At 34.1% G+C, this 17,094-nt stretch overlaps 1 protein-coding gene across 2 annotated transcripts in view; it reads left to right on the top strand.

The window, feature by feature from the left end:
* Nucleotides 1-4,812: 4,812 nt before the first annotated feature.
* Nucleotides 4,813-17,094, top strand: part of LOC142351008 (transcription initiation factor TFIID subunit 8-like) — a 158,814-nt gene continuing 146,532 nt past the window's right edge. For both annotated transcript variants that reach the window (XM_075403050.1, XM_075403051.1), the window contains exon 1: nucleotides 4,813-4,822. The gene's annotated coding sequence lies outside the window, so the exon portion shown is untranslated. The remainder of the gene's footprint in view (nucleotides 4,823-17,094) is intronic.

Here is a 17,094-nt window from a genome sequence, read left to right as displayed (position 1 = left end):
ATAGCTTTATTGAGAACTTTAGAGTCTAAGGCTTACTTTATTGTTTGGTCTCTTTTAACCGTAATAACGATTGGGGAAATGAAATATTGGTCTAATCAACCGTTAAGTTTTTCTATATGTTTTTTAATTTCAGTTTTAACACTTTCTTGTAAGTTAATAGATACTTTTCTAACCTTTTTATGTTTAGGCTGAAAGTTTTTATGAAATATGGACGTGACAATATGGACGTGTATTTTGATCTACCACTACGTCAGATTTTTTGAGGAAATTGATTTGCTATGCGTGTTTTGAATGGACATTGAGTGGTGATAGTGTTGACCATACTACCTTCATCAGAACAAAGATTTTGATGTCCCAATTGCCTCGAATAGATCTCTACCCATGCGTGGTTCAATCCATCTTTAACAACCACAAATGCTGCATCTTAAGTCCGCCAACCATTGCTCTCCACCGGCGTGTGCATCATTCCAATAATGGGTATGACTGGTATAGGTTCATTAGCAAATGTCTTGAATTCGTGTTAAGGTACCGTCGTTAGCCATCTTGCAAGTGTAGAATTGTTGATGACTTCAATAGCAATTGATTCATTTAAGATGCTGCGCACTCTCCCGGATTCAATGAGTAGTCCTACTTTCGTATTTCCGATCTGTAGGATCGTATTTTTGGGTTCGATTTTTACTGTAGTACTGGATTTGCTAGCTTACTGTTATTTGGCTTCTTGATTCAATATTACTCTTCAAAGTTTACTGTGTTTTATTGGAAATTAAAACTGGGCAATGATTTCATCAAACACGCCGTTTTTTTTTGCATCATTTAGTTCCATAATTGATTGGATTCACTTGATATCTGTGCTATTCGAAGAAAATTTTAATTTATTTTTTTCCGAACACCTACAGCGTTTTTTGAATTTTTGTTTCGGTACCCGTTAAGCCTGTTGTAAACAATTGCAGAAAACTGAACCGAACAGTGATCTTAGTGTTTGTGGGCCATTAAAACTAAGAAAAACAAATTCGTTTGGCTTATTTCTGAAAATGTTTCGTCAAATTTTTTAAAAAATTTTTCTGGTCAATTAGTATTATTTGTTTGTTGCAAACAATTATATATTCCATCAAATGGTAATTGAGACCTAAGCATCTAAGTTTAGAAAATAAACATATTGATCTATAGATTCAAATTAAAAATGAATTTCAATTTCAGCTTTTCAATTTTTTTTTTCAGTTTTTCTGCGTTTCGACGACTAACAGCATTAACCTCCAAAGCAAAGTGTTTTTGAAGGTATTGTGAAAAGTACAGATTTTCCATTTAATCATTGGTTATGAGTTGAGCAGAATATTTTTCCTGAAAATTCAAATAGATCTTTTTTGTTTTTTTTTGTCTTTTAAACGAATTTTGAATTGATTTACTTTATAAATTCAATTGGAGCTATTAAAAGGGGAGAATAGTAAGATTCTTTGCAAGCAGTTGAGATTCCTAATCCCTTAGTTCCTTTTTAGTCTCAATTCTGTTCAGTCTTTAGTCTCAGAAATTAGAAAAAAATTTTATTTTGCTGATTTGTCAACTGTTTTTGCAGTTTTCTAATTCTCAGAATCCGAATGGATTTTCGTGCTGTTCATGTTGTTTGTTTTCCTAATGCATCCATATAATAAATAAGCTTGAACCAAACATATTAAATTTGTTGTGTTCGAATTGTTGTCATTTTAGGATACAGAAAACTTTTTCTCCATGCAAGTGATTTTTCGCACTAGTTTGTCGGAACGTCTTTCTTTTAGTTTCTTGATTCAATATTTCTCTTCAAAGTTTCCTGTGTTTCAAACAAAATTAAAACTGGGCAATGATTTCATCTAATAAGCCGTTTTTATTGCATCATTTAATTCCATAATTGATTGGATTTACTTGATCTGTGCTATTTAGTTGAAATTAACAAAAAAAAATAACTTCAAATTCTAGGATATCAGTCACAATACTCTTAAAAGCAAGTGCATTAATTTTGCAACAAAATTTAGAAGTTTTTCAAAAAAATTGGAAAAGACAAAAAAAATGCTCTGTCATATTTTTGCAAAAATCAAAACTATCAGGGTGCAAACGAAATAAGAACAAACTTGGAAGGCGTAGAAATGTGTTTTTGACTTAATTTCCCGGGTCGAGACCGAATGGTTATCTTGCAAGAACTTGCAAATTTCTTGCAAAAGATGGTTAATTTGCAAGAACTTGTAAGTCGAGTGGTTAACTTGTAATAACTGCAAGGCGAATGACTAACTTGTAAGAACTTGCAAGGCGAACGGCTAACTTGTAAGTTTCTTCCAATTCGTTCCGGTCGAGCACAACTCTTATTGGTTAATTCAATTGAGCATTCAGTCATTTACCGTAGAAAGCGCGTGGGAGTTAGTTGCTCTGTTTGTTCGACATAATAAAATTCAACCTAAGAAGACAAAATGGTTATTTTTCGAATTGTATCAATTCAAGAGAGTTCCTTTTGCATTTCCATTTTAAAAAACTAGATCTCAATTAGCTTTGTCGCGATCGCTCTTTTAAAAATGTCCCCAAAATATTGACTTTGGTTGAATTTTCAAATTCATATGTCAGTATTTTCTCAAAATATTAAAGTGGCCCTTCATTTTTATACCTTTTTTACACTTTATTTCTTACTTCTCCAGATTCTGTTCTTTTCCAGACATCCGTTTACATTCATGTCTTGCAACGTTTTATTTACGGTTTAGTGCGTGTGTGTGTGTATGTATGTGTGTGTATGTGTGTGTGTGCGTGTGAATGTGTGCATGCGTGTGTGTGTGGGTGAGTGTGTGTGCGTGCATGGTGTGTGTGTGGTGTGTGTGCAAATGGTTAACTTGTAAGTAACTTGTAAGTCGAATAGTTAACTTTTAAGAGCATTGTAAGTAGAATGGTTAACTTGTAACAACTTGCAAGTCGAATTGTTAACTTGTAAGAACTTGCAAGTTTTTGGAAGAAAAACTTGCCAGGCGATGCATCGCTTTGTAAGTCTCTGCCAGAAAATTGCAAGTTCTCACAAGATAACCATTCGGCCTCGACCCAGGTTGGCTCTGGATCCATCTAAGAACCTTTTTTTAACATATGGTATTCCTGTCAATTCGTCATTGTTTTTTCCATAGATCTTTATGTTTGGTTTTTTCGTTTTTTCCTAGGAATCCTTATCTTTGCAATGCTTGTTTTGTTATTCTAAAGTCCCGAACAGTAATCCCAATCCCTGGCTTTTTGTTCAGAGGAGGACTATAATAGAGCAAAAAAGTCAGTTAGATGAAATCTATAGGAATTTCACAAAACAAATTGACCGACGGACAGTAGGCTTAGGTTATACAAAACCGTTTTTCTTAGAAAAACATCAACCATTAGTTTCGGCTGTCTTTTTATTTATCTATTTATTTTGCGTGCTGTTCATTAGTTGTGCGCATTTTCATTTTTTTAAAACTCCAGTCTCAACTTTTAAACCCTTTTTAAGAAGATTTAATTTTTTTTCCTTTAGAAGAGTAAATATAATGATTTGAAAAATTTTATATGTAAATTTGGAAGCTGGAGGAATACACTTTTATCCTGATATTTTAATCCACAACAATTTACAATTGAAGACCTAAACTGCTTTTCAAATGCGGACAGAAAGAAAGCTTAAGAGAAATCTTCCGTTCTGCAAGAAACCGAGCAAGAGAATCAGAAAAGTTGCGTTTTAGTTGCGATTTTGACTATTGTTTTCGAAAACTTCATTTATCGTTTAAAATGTTGTTTCTATGCCTTGTACAGAAAAACTGAAGTCGTAAGTTAGAAAATGGCAGCCTGAGTAAATAATTTTGCAATTACTCTGGATCATTCTTCACGAAGCGATTTTATTCCTTTAATGAATTCACATTTGAATATCCAGATTAAAAGTAATTTTGTTCTTCACCACTGGACTTTACTTTAGCGTTTGTCTGTATTTATTAACGCAATTTATCGAATGCTCAATCTGTACTTGAGAACTATTATTCTTCTGTGGAACGATTCTTCACGTTTGACAGAAAAGTAATCAAGTTATTGCTTTAAATTTTACCTCTTTAATCATTTCATTTCACTAAAAGCTAGTCATAAAACTTGCATCAAATATTTTTGGTTATTGCGAATTCTCGGCTCATTTTTGAGATAAATGGCCTGCAATAATTGTAAGAACATGCAAACCTATTATTGCACAGTTTTTTAAATGAACTGTAGCTTTCATTGTTTTTCATTTCACCTTATTCATCAGAATTTTGGAGATCGGGCTGATCACGTTTTAATTCGTTTTAATTATTTAGCGGTAATCGGTCATTGCTTGTCAAGTTTTGCCAAGAATTGTCTTAACCCTTGTCAGGTCTTAGTCAAAACTTGACTTGCGAAGACCTAAGGTTGAGGTGCCACCCGGAAGTGACCTCTGATCAGACCGTGCCAGACCAAAGCATCCTCTGATCAGACTAAAGTGCGCTCGAAACACCGTGTGCTCTCAAAGTGCGCTCGAAAATGTTGCTGATCAGATCTTTCCAGGCAAAAATTAGCTCTGATTAGACCGAAATCAGGCCATTGTCCAGACAATTGTGCGATCATGGCCTAGACCAAACCCAAACCATCGTCCAGACAATCGTGCGCTTAAAATCACTTCTGATCAGACTATTGTGCGCTCAAAATTCATCCCTGATCAGACTATTGTGCGTTCGAAATCACCTCTGATCAGACTCGATTGCGCTCGAAAAAGTCTGATCAATAAATGGTTTTCACTATGAATGATTTTCTTTAATTTTGTTAGAATACAATTATTTCGTAAAAATTGATGTTTGCCTTATTAAATTCATCTAAAGAAAAGATCATTCTTAAAGTATTGCTAAAGAGAAGAAAACCCAACTACTGAGAAAATTTTTTTAGTATACCATTAGTGCATATTTCAAACTCAATGGACGAATTTAGACAGCTTTCCATATAAAATGTCGTATTCTACAGTTAATCAAAATTTCCTTTTAAGGGCACCGGGTTTTTCTATCAGCTGGACACTTTTGGTTCTGATCAAAGCTATCAGTCTCTAGATGTGTCTGTGATCAGACAGCTGCTTTTGATGCCTCTTGGCAGAAACAACATCTCTCGTTAAAAAACAAAAATTCAAAAAACAAAAATCTTCCGCTTAAAATGGTCTCTGGTCAGACCCACTTGCGTTCAAAATCTTCTCTGATCAGACAAATGTGCGCTTGAATGCGCCTCTGAGCAGACCATTCTCATCCTAAAGTAACCTCTGATCATACCATCCGCTGACTGAAGTGACCTCTGATCATACTATCCCCACACCGAAGTGACCTCTGATCATACTATCCCCAGACCGAAGTGACCTCTGATCATACCATCCCCAGGCCGAAGTGACCTCTGATCATACTATTGTGCGCTCGATTCAAATCCCAGACCCTGTAATTTTGGTCTGGGAACAAAGCGTGTGCGTTGGAATTGGTCTCATCAGAGGTCACTTCCGGATGGCACCTCAACCTGGGCCTGATTCAAGACGTGCCAATTCTAAACTCTAAGATCAAGGCTTTGAAACAAAACTGATCCAAAAATTGCAATTTGCCTGACTCAGTAATGATTAAAACATGAAATTCAGTCTGGGCCGTTAATTTTATTCATTACATTCTTCATACTTTTTTATTGCTTTCTGAAGCTCGTGAAACTGTTTTGATATTAGTTTTTATCTATCCTTAGGCAAATTATCGATGCCTTAATTTCATTATTTCTCTGTGAAGATTCATTCTTTCCTACTGTAAAATATTGTCAGCTAAATATTCTCTCTCACTTTTTTCGAACGAGTGGAATCTTTTCAAATATCGGATGGAAAGATCTATTTTCGTCAAACAACAGGTTCTTGAAAAAATAGATCGTTATTAATCACAAATCTCGCCATCGTTGATTGAATTCATATGGAATCCGACGAAAGTGAAAAAATGCGAAATAGCACTGGTTCGAGTTACGTCACTCCAAATTTCTCAGAATTCTGCGATACTGATTTTGAATTTATTCACAATTTCGGCTATCAAGAAATTCAACGTCAATCAAGAACCGATGATCTTTTGCCAGCCAAAAGAACCGTTAAAAGGCACACTGTAATAAATATTAGCAAAATTTCCAATACGAGATTAAAACCTTCTCGAAAATGCCAAAGTCATCAAGAAATTTCAAACTTACAATATCAACTTTATTCTAGAGATTTTTGGTTAACAAACAATGACTTTCAAAACGACGAAGAAGAAATAAGCGAGGAAAAATCGGGAAGCAATTGTCACAAAATTTTAATTGACCGATTTTATCTTTGCTCAGATTTTAAAGAATTCTATGCCCCCAGACCAGACAGAATTAGTCAATTGTTCGCCTCTAATTTCAACCCCCCCGTTGCCAATCCATTTTACCTTAGCAAAGATTTCAAGCAATTTTACGCTCAGCGGCCTGACAGGTTAGGGGTTATTTTTTTGTCTGATAGCGAGGACAGTATGTCTGATGATGACCTTGAAACTGACACGAAGAGACAAAAGAAAGGGTATCTAGAGCCAGCTTGAGTGGACGATGGAGTATATTTGGGTTTATCTTTGTTTTCGAGAGCGTATTCGAATCATGCTTTAATTATTGTGTTCAAATGTTACTGTGAAAAATTTCAAGCAACGAGGATGAAAAATAGAAGAATTCAATCATAACTCACAAAAATGACAGACTGGAACACAAAATTTTTTAAAATCGATCAACGTTGCCTCAGAACTAAATAACCGTTGGAACTAATTATGTTACATTAAACTGAGCAGGTTTCGATGAAGATTATTTGTTCAATTTAGCTTTTTATGTTTGCTAAAAAAAGCCGATCTCTTTTCACAAGTGACTTCAAAATCGTTATTCAGGGAAGGTTTTTGCGATGGGATTATGGTCATTTGATTTCTGAAAACTCAAAAATGAACAGATTTCTATTTTACAGGTTCAGAGGTTAAATGCTTTCGAGATGTAATGTCAATTGGAACGGCTTTTCAGTTAATTTTCTCGCTTTTTTTGTTTTAACATCAAATCTGAATTTGTTCTAATCTAATCCTGTCATGTTTTTTGCCCAATATTTACAAAATATTTCATTTAAATGTTGTTCGCCCATTTTTTGTTCACTACTCAATCAGGAATTGTTCGCGTCTTTTTTTTCTACAAATACAGTCTCTCTAACATTTCACATCCGCAAGCATTATTATCAAACAAACATTACACCGCAAAGGCAGGCGTGAAATGACTTCGACTGATTTTGTCCTCTCGGATTTCGTTTAGGCTCAATATCACAAGACTGAATACAAATCAATTGTTTTAGATTCCTGGCAGTTCCATGTATTAAGATAGCAAATCGGAAATAATCTCCACCCGTCAGTTAAAATTAGCGTTACTGTAAAGTCCCCAAACAGCTCTGAAAAAAAAAACAATTATCTACAATGAATTTCAGAAGTAATTTATCCAATTTAAGTACAGTTTTGAATGAATTTTGTACTCGTTAATCTAGAGGTGCTTACTTAATTTGATGTTCAAAACAGTTGTCTGACGGGAGGAGGACTTGAATACATCGGCGACAGCATAATACTAAAATTAAAAAAAAACTTCAATCAATTAGTTTCCTGCTATTGGTTGCAGAGAAGTGACACCTAGCCGGACCAAACTTGAAGTTTAACTCAAAGAATTGAAAGATTGAATTATTTGACTGTTGAAATTTTTTCAATTACTATGGTCTGATTGTCAGCAGAGCACATGGCCCCACTTACACAACAAAAACATCAGAGCAGAAAAAAGACATAAGGTTTTTTTGTAATTTTTGGACGTGGAAACCATCAAAACACGTGACTATTTATACTAAAATCTTTAAGAACAGGAAACAACTTCACAACAAACACAGTAAATCCTTTACTAGTTGTACCGAGGGACAGAGAGATCAAATCCACCATACAAAAAACTGGTACAAAAATAGCACCAACTGTTCGAAAACAAATGTTTGTTCCTGAGAACTGTTAAACACAATAAATGAAGCAAATTTTGTTGCAATTAATGGCCGAAGTTATCCGTTATTATGAATATAAAGTGCAAAACACCGACAATAACGTAAAATAAGGTTGAAAATTTAAAAAAAAACATATTTTATTTTAACAATTCTTTAAATCAACTAAAAACGAGAAAAAGGTACAAATTCAGACGAAACAAATATTATGCCAATGATGTTTATTGAGAAAACGAACTCCCAAGACTTGAAAAACAAGTAGCAGCCCTTTCAGGAAATCAAAACATAGCCGGAAGAATTCCGGAAGCGACTCGAATCACCAAAACTTCACAAAAAGCTGAAGCCATTACCTTTTGTATTAAACCATTAACTCATTACCTCCCCGGGTCTGATCTAAAAATCGGTGAAATTTAAACCACTGTCACAAAGAGAAAGAAAATGCAGCAAAATTTTATTATTGAAAACGTTTGGTAACGTAAAAAAAGTCTGAAATTTTTAGGATGGTCGAACAGCTGATAGCCTGACAAAGCTGACAGGGCCATCAATTGCCCTCAGATAATTATTGATTCTAATCTCAAAAAGATCGCGAAAGCAAATGGAAGATAAAAACTTTTCAAAAAAGACAGGAAAGTCAAAATTATTCAAAAAAGAGTGCTCAAACTTAAGAATCAGAGAACCACTACAATTAGATTTCTAATCACGGCAATTAAGACAAAATCAATACCAAGCCCGGAAAAAAATTGCAATGAATAGGAATACGTAGAAATGTTGGAAAATACTTTCTAGCAAACTCCCAGTACTGCTTTATTTTGAATTAAATCAATTGCAAACAGAAGAAACCAAGATCTAAGAAAAAGCTGAATTCATTCAATTTTTTAACAACTGAAAAAATCAATATAACGAATATAAAAGTAAGTGCCAGGACAAAACTAGAATGATACAAACGAGAATGTGAAGAATATGGACACAATGTTAGGAACACCGTAACAAAAAGACCAATTCTTGATTTTTGAAAGTTAAAAATCAAATTTAAAAAAATCAAGAAAAACGAGTATATTTCATTGATCAGCATTCGAGACATAGAAAAGACAACGAGTCATTCGAGACAAAAATCCAATTTGCTCAAGAGAATAAAACAAGAAAAAGCAAAATTCAGACATGCGAAACATTGAAACATTTTGCAAAAATGTGGTCAAAAAATATTTAAGACTGCATTTATGAAAAAAATTTATCTGTTTTTTCAAAAACTTAACACCAAAAAATGATTGCATTTTTTTGAAACGAAATTAAAGTCCCTCATGTTCCCCAAAATACTATTTCTAGTAGTTAAAAGCAAAATACAAACAAAAAACTGAAAAAAATTGGCAAAAAACTACGAAAATCGGATTAGCAAATGTACAATTTTATGAAACAAAATTACATCGAGGTAGAAAGAGGCATTGAGTATATGAATTATCAAAGGGAAGTTGCCATATTAACTGATATTGGACAAAAAACAGATAAAAGATACAAAAATGAAGAAATTAATAGAAAAAAAAGCCAAAAATTAACAAAAAAATCAAGAAATATGTGCCAATTTCGCATTTGAAACGCAATTTCAGGCTATGCAAAATACTGTGCTATCAATTTCCGGGGTTTACATTTCAACATAGCATCGACTAAAAATTATTTATACAAAAACCAAATTACAAGCAAAAAACTAGGCCAGTTAGACGAAAAAACGGCTAAAAACGGTTATCTGTATGTGACATTCAGTCAAAAACTACTTTTCAATGTCAAAAAGTCATTCACTAAACTCAGCGCATGATCAAAAAACTTCTCTCGCTCAGAAAAAATTAGTTCACACTGCAATTTTACTCGCTTTCGCTTTTAGGTCAAAACATCGTCTGAACGAATAGTACTTCCGGTAAAAAAAAAAAACCTTAAGAAAACCAATACTCCTCTTCGAGTCGTAAAAATGCAACTAAGCAACGTTACAACATTTTTTCAGAAATTACAACTAAACAAGGTTCAAATACAAGTATCATTTTGATTAGCATTCAAGCAAAATCACCAGTGAAAGCAGTGCAAACAGGATTCAAACTGCCGCATTAAAAAAAACAATCTGAAAATCAGAAATTGGTTCAAACACCAGTTTCTGACTTCACATCGACAGGAAAGTTAAATATACACTTTTTAAAACTACTCGCTTTTTGCTCCTTATAGCACTATAGCACTTCAGCTTAGCTATAATCATTGCTCTAATTTGACATCTTAAACGAAAAAACTTCTAAAAAAGGCAGACAGGCCTTAACATCAAAACATAAATCACAAAAATATGGTTGGCATGCACCGCTATAGTTCAAAATCTACACCAATTAACTATATATTTAATCTCCGAGAACAATCAAAGTCTATTTTAATTGAAGAATATTCCACAAAAATGAAGAATATTCTTTTATGAAGTATAAACTAAGTAAATTCTTTCGCTGTATATTATTGTCAAAATCCATATTCGCTTCATTGCTAGAATCAGGTCAAAAAGTATAGGATAATGTTAAGATGATGAAACTATTTTTCTTTGAGACAGATTTCGAGGACTAAGAAAAGAAGCAGCTTTGTATACTTAAACTATTGAGCCCAACACGTCGCGTTTCAACGTAATTGAATTATCACTATCATATCAAGAATAAGTGAGTGAGATTTATTGAGCCAAATCTTCATCAGTGTCTGTTAAATTTTTAGTTTAAAAAACTCTCAATGCTATTGGATTAGCAGCCACAAATTTTCGTATTTTAAACTTCCTTGCACTGGTTGACAAAGCTTTTTTTCTCTCTCACAATATTATTATTCATTTGAAGGAGCTAGTTTTCCTCGCCAAAGTAAGCAAAATTTCCTGGGAAATTTCAAGTGTTCGTTTGAGGAATAAAATTCATTACCAATAAGAACCATTTCCAAATCAAAAGTATATTGTTGCCACGTAGGCGTAGCAATGGTCCAGAAGACCCGACAAAAACGCTGCAAATGAATTTTGGGATCTATTCTGTCTTGCCCCCCCCCCCAGCTTAGTGAGCATAGTTTTTTTTATGACCCCAGGCGCACGTGCTATTTTCTTACATAGTAACATGCTATATAACAACATATAATTTGTATCTGGGGGGTCATAATAACACTGGAGGGGGAACAGAATAGATCCGAATTTTGATATTTTCAGTTATTCATTTAGAGTCTGTCCGATGTCTGTCCATTAGAGCTGTCATGTTTGTTTTATTTGGTATGTTCAGGTGCAAACGATATAAGCGTTATGTTTGGTTTAAACCCCTGATATATCATCGGTATTTTTGATTTCTCGGCTTCGGTATGTTTGAAACGTAAGAAATCTTCGAATTCTATAATACAAAATTTGAGTTCGTTTGATCATAAAAATGTCATGATTACGTTCTAATCTCAGGAGATTCAACCTTTGTAAATTCTTTGAAAAAAAAATAATAATGAAATCCTTTCCTTCTTATACAAAACTTGTTCATTGAATACGACCATTTTGTTCATAAAAACAAAGTTGAACAGACTTATTGAGCATTGATGAGGAGTCAGCATATTGAACCACAATCAATTAGACTTGATATGATAATGAGAAAGACGTCCTTTTCTCGCGATTTCCTGTGAATTGAAAGCGACTGTGCCAACATATTCTAAAAAATTAAAACCCAACATACCGAAACTTCGAAATTCAACATGCCAGATATAAAATCCAATCATGGGGAATCTGAGAAACCAAACACATCCAATGTGAGAAAACGAACATAACAAACCTACCAAGCCGAATATACAGGCAACTTTTGACGTTTAAAATCAAAAAAACTGACGATTGCTCACATTTTAAAACGAAACTTACCGACGATTATCCTATGTGTAAAGCAAAACATAAGGAATCTAAGAAACCGAGGATACCCAATATCAAAAGCCAAATATAACAATAATAAACAGCCAAAATGAGAAACCAATTATAAAGAAACTAGAAATTTAAATTTGCCCAATATGAGAAATTAAGCATAACTAATCTAAGAAGTCTGTAATACTGACGTTTTCTTAACGTTTAAAGCCAAACCTACCGAAGATTCCTTTTGTTCAAAAACCGAACATACCAACAATCGTATGTTTAGAAACGACGATTTCAGAACTAGGGTGACCGACAACGATTTAATTTTGTCTATTCTATTCTACAATACAGGTTTCTGCATCGATAAGAGCAACCAGAACATTTAAGTGACAAATTGCTACACAATATAGTAAAAAGGTGATTATCCAGGTTGAGGTGCGATCCGGAAGTGACCTCTGGTCATCCGAAGTCCAACGCACACGGTTTGTTCCCAGACCATAATTACAGGGTCTGGGTTTTGGTTCCGGATGGGAATGTTCTGATCACAGGTCACTTCCGGATGGGAATGTTCTGATCAAAGGACACTTCCGGATGGGAATGGTCTGATCAGGGGTCACTTCCGGATGGGAATGGTCCGATCAGGGGTCACTTCCGGATGGGAATGTTCTGATCAGGGGTCACTTCCGGATGGGAATGTTCTGATCAGGGGTCACTTCCGGATGGGAATGGTCTGATCAGGGGTCACTTTCTGATGGGAATGTTCTGATCATAGATCACTTCCGGATGGGAATGGTCCGATCAGGGGTCACTTCCGGATGGGAATTGTCTAATCAGGGGTCACTTTCAGATGAGAATGTTCTGATCATAGGTCACTTCCGGATGGGAATGTTCTGATCATATGACACTTCCGGATGTGAATGGTTTGATCAGGGGTCACTTCCGGATGGGAATGGTCTGATCACGGTTACTTCCGGATGGGAATGGTCTGATCACGGGGTCACTTCCGGATGGGAAGGGTCTGACCAGAGATTGCTTCCGGATGGGAATGGTCTGATCAGTGGTCACTTTCGGAGAAGGTTTTATAGCTTGAAAGTGGAGTCTTTAATAAAGGAGGAGTTTAGTTTTTAAAAAGATTTTGGGGAGCGTTTGTAGAATTACTTTTTTAACCGGTTGATCCACTTCGTTAGCTCCCTTAGTGCCATATTTCTATGGTGATTACCCACCCACCCACCCAACCCCCCCCCCAAGATCTTCAACCCAAGATCTTCAAAGATAGACATTTTTCAAATATATTCTCAGAGTTTACGAAACAACCATCCCTTTCTGTCCCCGAGTAGAAAAATTTTTTGTTGCTCTTAAAAATTGAAAATTGTAATCTTGTATACCTTGCCGTATGTTCTGCTTCAGAGTAACAGACTGTCAATACTGAAAATTGTGATGAAACTTGTGAATGCCAGGATCCCTTTCTTGTTGCAGCTGAGAGTGATTTCTATTTTAGCTGGCGCTAGTGAAAATGGCAGGCATACCAATATATAGAAGTTCTATTGCTGGCCAAAAACAATTGAGAAAAAAGATGACTGTTTTCTAATTAGCTGATTGCTAAACAAAATCTCCATGTCTTAAAATGGGATTGAACGTTAACGTAGTTCTCTGCTGTTTGGTTATGATAGAATCATATCGAGTTCCATGGGCCGCTGAGGCATTGCCATGGCCGGCGAGCCATAAGCAGATGCAGTAAAAAGATGCGGTAAAAAATATTATCTAGAATAGTGTTAGGTTCAAATTAGGCTAATTGAACGCATAAAAATACCGTGATTTAAATCTATCAACCAAACAGATTCTGTGAAAATTCTACGTTTTGGTACGTCTAATTGTTAAAAATCATATTAACAAAATAAAAACTAAGCCAAGAAAAAAATCCAACTCGTTAGTTTAATTCTTTACAGATGCAATAAATGGCTCTACTTTCTTTTCAACTTCTGTGAAAACCCTTTTTTTGCTAGTGCTACTAAGAAATATCAAACATATATCAACAATCTAGTCACAAATCTAGTCACATATACCACAAAAATCACTGTTTTCGTATTTCTACAGCCCGTAATAAATTTTCAAGATAAAAAGTTGAGTGTTTCATCATTTTTTTTTGCAAATATAATATTCTTCTTAAATCTTGACTAGACGCAGTCCAAAAATTTTTGTTTTTATTATCCATCATTAAAATGATATTGTGACTTCACTGAAAATTTTTCACCCATCCATTTTCCGTAATATTTTCTATATTTGACATGTGATTAAAAAACAAATGTGAGTTTAATTAGGTTCTGAAGTGATAATAGAACATTTAAAAACTTGCAGTATCTTCGCTCCGAAAAAATTGTTTTGGTTTGTAATGATAGAGAGACAATTTTCAACAAGAAAACTTGCAAGGTGCTAGCATTGAGCAGAATGTGCTCTCATTACTAATTGTAGACAATGATTTAAAACAGTGTTGATCGGATAAGGCAGCCCTATTTATCTAAAAAATTTGTTTTAACTGGCCCAAAAAAGAGATCAGATTTGATTGAGTTTGATGCTAATGCTCTATATATATTTCTATATATATTTATATGATAAATTGAAGGATAATTTTGCTGATTGATACAATACTCCTAAAATGTTGAATATGAAGCGCCCTTGTAGTTATTAAATAATTGTTGTCACACATTTTGTTGCAAATTCCGACCAAATCAAACTTGCTCTTCAAAGAGTTTACAGCAAACACATAATTCATTAACAATGATAAACTAAGAAAATTTGTCGAGAGGCACTCGCCATATCTGTCGAAAACAGCAAAGCAAATATTTTAAGAACCTTTGTTGTGGAAAAGATTTTCATTCCAAGTGCTAATAAGAAAAATAAGCTGCGAAGCATGTTTTGAGCAGTGCACAAAGCTTTTTTATATCAAATATGAGAAAAAAATCTGAGTACAGCGAAGAGAAAAACGGCAAAAGAAAAAAGTGCTAGTGTTCTCTTCATGTTTATTGTTTGAATGAAGCATAAACCTGGAGTAGACGGTAAATTTTTAAAGAGCTGAATATTCATTTTTGTCTTGAGGAAATGATTCTTCCGTGTATAAAAGTTGTTTTTTGTTCAGAGGAAAAAATATTTTCCCTAAAGTTACCTCAAGTTTTCTTATTGTACAGAATCATATTCGACATTCGACTGCATTTCACATCAGCAAAATTATTGGTAAACATAAATTGAGTATTTCATTTTAAAAAAGCTAAAACTAATTGGCTCCTACGTAGATAGTCAAAACCATTAGTCCAAAATTTGGTAATTTTACAAATGTTGCAAAATTCTTAACAGATATAAACCAAAAAATTTACAGAGTCTTTACAGCTGGCAGTAGCCTACAATTTTCCAGAAAGAAAATGAAAATTTTCCTTGACCAAGAAGTTAATGCTTGTTAAAATCTATATAGATCAACATCTGCATCAAGGAAAAATGTGAATATTTTCTTGGTAACAGATATCTTTTTCGAAATCCTTTTTTTGTGTCTTTTCTACAAGAACAATGCTTCAACTGCAAACCTTGTGGAATTCTCAGCGCATGTATAATGTGGAAATAAGGACAAATCATTTGGTAACTGTTTTGTCAAAAAGAATATCTTTCAATTCATAAACATGAAATACGCTAAAGTTTTCCAAGCAGCTTACAAAAACGTGCTCAGAAGAGAGCAACACTTGTTAATACAGTTTTTGTTGAATATAACAAGAAAAACATTGATTACCGGGAACATTATGTCAGCAAGTGTGATAAGAGGTCATCAATAGAAGTCCCTAACATAATAACTTCATGGCTTTCCAGCAGAAACGTTTATTTACTAAATCCTTCAGCTGAAAAGAATATAAAATTTTCTTGATATGATCACTCCGTTCAGTTACTTAATTAAAGACAGTCTCTAACACACTTTGGAAAATTCAATTGTGGCGATAGAATCTACTGAGACTCAAAACCAGCCATTAAGCCGGTTTTGAGTCTCAGAGCATTTCAGCGCGGAACCAGCACGTTTCGTGAGTAAAAAATTAATTCAGTTCTGACACATTGCATCTCCAGAATATTTTAAGTTTCTTTATGTGCAGTTTTTCTTCATTATGATTATATTGTTGAGGCCATAGACTTCGCCCCGGCTAAACTTATCCTGTATAGTCCAAAAATTACTAATACCCCAAAATTAAGTCTATGCAGATTAATGTTATTCTTTTTTAGCTTATAACTGTTACTTACTATTGTAGTTTACATGCTCGTTTTACTTAAGGTAGTTTGTAGGCAATTACAATAAACCGCCTTTAGCTTAGCGGTTACGACTTGTTGCCAAAATTAAATGTTCCTAGTACCCACGCGGAAGTTGGAAGTGCTTATAAAACCAAACTGTTGGCACGACTTGAACTGAACATATTTTTTCATCCAGTAGATCTTACTAAAAAATGAAGACTAGCCAGCGTTTTTTAGGACATGAAAAAAGTACCGGCCATCTGGAAAAACAGAATGTCTCTAGACTGATTCAGCGCTGATTTGCTCTGCCACCAACCTCCGTGTTTGCTAATGACGTTTGAGTTAAAGTAATAACCAACTTTTGTACCTAACAAAATCTGGGAACAAAATGAGACGAAAAAATCATTGAAATTATACCACCTGGTGTAGAAAAAGAATTGAATTGGAGTTGTATTGATTCGAAATATGTTCAAAATGTTCATAATATGTTCTAAAATGCAAAAAACGTTACGAACACTATAACAACTTCTGGTTCGAAGATCTGAATTATTTCTAACTTTGTTTTTGTTCAATTTAAAGCTCATTCCAAAAAGTCCGAATGATGACATAAGGGCAAAAAAAGTGAAAGCATCGGAGAGATTACCAAAAATATCTAAGAAATTGTCAAATAAGGGGTGGAAAACTGTAGAAATTGGACAAAAGTTGGACAAATATTTATATTTTCCATTCACATATTTCTATCTAATTCCAATTTAATTTTCTGTACAAATGACAATTTCATCTAAAAACAAAGCAAAATGGGGTAGGTGTTTTACTTTAGAAGTTTTTTGCTGATTGATTTGTGAACTGCAATCACTTCGATCAGAAAAACTGTTCTTTCATAAACCAAAAATTCTTTGAAATCATTCTGCACAAACCAAAAAAAAATTTATGTCCTAGCTAAGCATTATTAATATTACAAGAT

Source organism: Convolutriloba macropyga, chromosome 12 (genome assembly GCF_964194025.1).
Source record: "Convolutriloba macropyga chromosome 12, txConMacr16.3, whole genome shotgun sequence".
NCBI lineage: Eukaryota > Metazoa > Xenacoelomorpha > Acoela > Convolutidae > Convolutriloba > Convolutriloba macropyga.
This window is presented reverse-complemented; position numbering and strand designations above follow the sequence as displayed.